Source organism: Anopheles stephensi, unplaced genomic scaffold (genome assembly GCF_013141755.1).
Source record: "Anopheles stephensi strain Indian unplaced genomic scaffold, UCI_ANSTEP_V1.0 ucontig232, whole genome shotgun sequence".
NCBI lineage: Eukaryota > Metazoa > Arthropoda > Insecta > Diptera > Culicidae > Anopheles > Anopheles stephensi.
The window spans coordinates 17,501-22,500 of record NW_023405161.1 but is presented as its reverse complement, the minus strand read 5'-3'; positions in this window follow the sequence as shown (position 1 = coordinate 22,500).

Sequence of the window (5,000 nt, the reverse complement as noted above, 5' to 3'; positions counted from 1 at the left end):
CCAATGGGTGCCGTGCGTTATAAGGTACGTAATGCACAGTAGAGATACATTATCGGGAGGTGGAACCCGAAAAATGTACAAGTCCGGGAATACGGGGTGCATCGTATGTAACGTTCGATGTACATATAAAGCCTGGTAGGTGTTGGGATTATATCTGCAACACGGGCATTATCGAAAGATGGTTAAGTGGAGTCACCCAATGGGTGCCGTGCGTTATCAGGTACGTAATGCACAGTAGAGATACATTGTCGGGAGGTGGAACCCGAAAAATGTACAAGTCCGGGAATACGGGGTGCATCGTATGTAACGTTCGATGTACATATAAAGCCTGGTAGGTGTTGGGATTATATCTGCAACACGGGCATTATCGAAAGATGGTTAAGTGGAGTCACCCAATGGGTGCCGTGCGTTATCAGGTACGTAATGCACAGTAGAGATACATTGTCGGGAGGTGGAACCCGAAAAATGTACAAGTCCGGGAATACGGGGTGCATCGTATGTAACGTTCGATGTACATATAAAGCCTGGTAGGTGTTGGGATTATATCTGCAACACGGGCATTATCGAAAGATGGTTAAGTGGAGTCACCCAATGGGTGCCGTGCGTTATAAGGTACGTAATGCACAGTAGAGATACATTATCGGGAGGTGGAACCCGAAAAATGTACAAGTCCGGGAATACGGGGTGCATCGTATGTAACGTTCGATGTACATATAAAGCCTGGTAGGTGTTGGGATTATATCTGCAACACGGGCATTATCGAAAGATGGTTAAGTGGAGTCACCCAATGGGTGCCGTGCGTTATAAGGTACGTAATGCACAGTAGAGATACATTATCGGGAGGTGGAACCCGAAAAATGTACAAGTCCGGGAATACGGGGTGCATCGTATGTAACGTTCGATGTACATATAAAGCCTGGTAGGTGTTGGGATTATATCTGCAACACGGGCATTATCGAAAGATGGTTAAGTGGAGTCACCCAATGGGTGCCGTGCGTTATAAGGTACGTAATGCACAGTAGAGATACATTATCGGGAGGTGGAACCCGAAAAATGTACAAGTCCGGGAATACGGAAAAGTTCCCCATGAAAGGCTGGGGATACAATTATTGATACAAATAATGTGCCTAAGGGTACATTTATTTTTCTAAGTCCCAGAAATCCGTCACTGAACATCACGACTTACGAAGACATGTTCCCCCGGTCCTCCCATATACGGCACGGGGACAAGTATGAAGAATGAAAATCATGTGTGTATGGAACATATAATGTGCCTGAGAGCACATTTTTTTTCTAAGTCCCAGAAATCCGTCACTGAACATCACGACTTACGAAGACATGTTCCCCCGGTCCTCCCATATACGGCACGGGGACAAGTATGAAGAATGAAAATCATGTGTGTATGGAACATATAATGTGCCTGAGAGCACATTTTTTTTCTAAGTCCCAGAAATCCGTCACTGAACATCACGACTTACGAAGACATGTTCCCCCGGTCCTCCCATATACGGCACCGGGACAAGTATGAAGAATGAAAATCATGTGTGTATGAAACATATAATGTGCCTGAGAGCACATTTTTTTTCTAAGTCCCAGAAATCCGTCACTGAACATCACGACTTACGAAGACATGTTCCCCCGGTCCTCCCATGTACGGCACGGGGACTAGTATGAAGAATGAAAATCATGTGTGTATGAAACATATAATGTGCCTGAGAGCACATTTTTTTTCTAAGTCCCAGAAATCCGTCACTGAACATCACGACTTACGAAGACATGTTCCCCCGGTCCTCCCATATACGGCACGGGGACAAGTATGAAGTATGAAAATTTTTGGTCACAGCGTGAAATCCCTCTAATGATCATGAAAATAGCATCGGATCACTTATCTGACCATAAAAAGTGAACCAAAACCCTATTTGGACAAACTTTTTGGTCCTATGAAAAAATCACTTTTCATATATGTCATGGTCGAAAATTTTCTAAGTCCCAAAAAATCACATATTCTCGAATATCTCGAAAACTACGTATCGGACAGGGGTCAACCAAGGTGTTTTAGAAAGGTCTTTACAAGCTCTATTTAATGAGCCATAGCGACTTTCAAGTGATTTTTTGACACTTTTTCGCATATCGGCATCCTTGGTTCCCATACTGGCCATAGACCATAGGGCACCGAACGGCTAACTTTTGGTCCGGGGGTGAAATTTTTTTTTCACGAGATTTTGATGAAAATGGCTTCGGAACGCGTTTCTAATAATGAAAAGTGAAACCAAACAGTATTTGCGAAGAAAAAATTGTCCTATGAAAAAATCACTTTTTCTTAGGGTACGGGTCAAAAATTTTCTAAGTCCCAAAAAATCACATATTCTCGAATATCTCGAAAACTACTTATCGGACAGGGGTCAACCAAGGTGTTTTAGAAAGGTCTTTACAAGCTCTATTTAATGAGCCATAGCGACTTTCAAGTGATTTTTTGACACTTTTTCGCATATCGGCATCCTTGGTTCCCATACTGGCCATAGGCCATAGGGCACCGAACGGCCAACTTTTGGTCCGGGGGTGAAATTTTTTTTTCACGAGATTTTGATGAAAATGGCTTCGGAACGCGTTTCTAATAATGAAAAGTGAAACCAAACAGTATTTGCGAAGAAAAAATTGTCCTATGAAAAAATCACTTTTTCTTAGGGTACGGGTCAAAAATTTTCTAAGTCCCAAAAAATCACATATTCTCGAATATCTCGAAAACTACTTATCGGACAGGGGTCAACCAAGGTGTTTTAGAAAGGTCTTTACAAGCTCTATTTAATGAGCCATAGCGACTTTCAAGTGATTTTTTGACACTTTTTCGCATATCGGCATCCTTGGTTCCCATACTGGCCATAGGCCATAGGGCACCGAACGGCCAACTTTTGGTCCGGGGGTGAAATTTTTTTTTCACGAGATTTTGATGAAAATGGCTTCGGAACGCGTTTCTAATAATGAAAAGTGAAACCAAACAGTATTTGCGAAGAAAAAATTGTCCTATGAAAAAATCACTTTTTCTTAGGGTACGGGTCAAAAATTTTCTAAGTCCCAAAAAATCACATTTTCTCGAATATCTCGAAAACTACTTATCGGACAGGGGTCAACCAAGGTGTTTTAGAAAGGTCTCAACAAGCTCTAAATAATGGGCCATAGCGACTTTTTAGTGATTTTTTGACAAATTTTGTCATATCGGCATCCCGAGTTCCCATACTGGCCATAGGCCATGGGGCCCCGAACGAAAAAATTTTGGTCCGAGGGTCAAAATTTTTTTTCTCATAAATTTGTTCAAAACGCCGTCGGAACGCGCCTTAGATCATGAAAAGTGAAAAGAAACAGTATTTTGCAAAAGTTGGGGTGGCCTATGACTTACATGGCCACGTCCTAGGTCCGAGTTCCCGAGGTCGTGTTCTTCAGTGGCGGAAAAAAATGGCCACTTGTGGGAGATGCAAAATGTTCATTTTGTATTATAGGGGACACACTATCGAAGCGAAAATTTCAGAAATGGCCTAAAACGTGAAGAAATGATGGGGTATGTACGAAAAGAAGGTTTTTATGGTCAAACGGTGAAAATTTTTTTTTATGAAAAATTTTGGTCTCCCACCGTTCATGAATTTCTAGGACCAAAAATCGAAAAATTTCCAAACTTCACGATCGAAAGGGAAACGCATATGTGGTGTTCCTAGGTGTGTACGGTGTACGAAAAACGGGTTCACGATGAGATATCAGGCAAATAAGTGGACCTAAAGTGAGTTATACGGGTAAGACGAGGTGTCCAAAGACCGAAATAGGGGTACCAACTGAGAACGAAATGAAGGTCCCCGAAGTCGCCATACAAGTTATAGGAGGTGTCCAAAGTACGAAAAGAGTTCCATATTCGGCTGTTCCTACTATATGGTTCCCTGATTGCTGCTCCAAGGAGTAGTGAGGAAGTGTCCAAAGGTCTGTTGGGGGTATCGAGGTGATACCCTCGACGGACAATATGCACGAAAAGTGGTTCGATGATCTATCCTGTAGGTCGTACGGCAGCCATACCCGGCTGGAAGTACCGCGGTAATTCCGCAATAAAACGTTCGCCAGACGAACAAACAAATTGAATTAGCTCATCGTAGTGTACGGAAACGAAACGAAAATGTAAGGTGATTAGGGATCCGGGAGCAATCTCGCGATCCCATGGTTCGGTGTAAGAAATGATACGAAGTGTTCATAAGTCTCCTCTGGAGGCAGAACCATCGTAGCAAAGTTCGGGAACCCAAGGGTCACAAAAACTCGTAGGACGATATCCACGAATAATCGGGGACTTGTGGGGACTACCGTGCCCTGACAAGTCAACTACACCTTAACTGGTGATGGTCGTCCTACGGGGACCTGCGGGGAACAAAAGGGTCACAAAAACTCGTAGGACAATATCTCCGAATAATCGGGGACTTGTGGGGACCACCGTGCCCTGACAAGTCAACTACACCTTAACTGGTGATGGTTGTCCTACGGGGACCTGCCGGGAACCCAAGGGTCACAAAAACTCGTAGGACGATATCCACGAATAATCGGGGACTTGTGGGGACTACCGTGCCCTGACAAGTCAACTACACCTTAACTGGTGATGGTCGTCCTACGGGGACCTGCGGGGAGCAAAAGGAGTCAGAAACAATCGTAGGACGATATCCACGAATAATCGGGGACTTGTGGGGACTACCGTGCCCTGACAAGTCAACTACACCTTAACTGGTGATGGTCGTCCTACGGGGACCTTCAGGGAGCCGCAGTAAGTCGCAGGTCGTATGCGAGCCTTGATTGGTCCTGTTGGGGGCGTGCGGGGTGTAATGCCTCGGTACGTCAAATGTTGGTGTACGATGTACATCGATAATCTGACATCCTCCTGAACAACCTTTGCTCGTGTGGTTATTGGCGCTGTGGAGTCGGTGTACTGCCGCAGGTCAATGAGAGTGGTCACAACAAAGATTGTGTCACCTGATGAA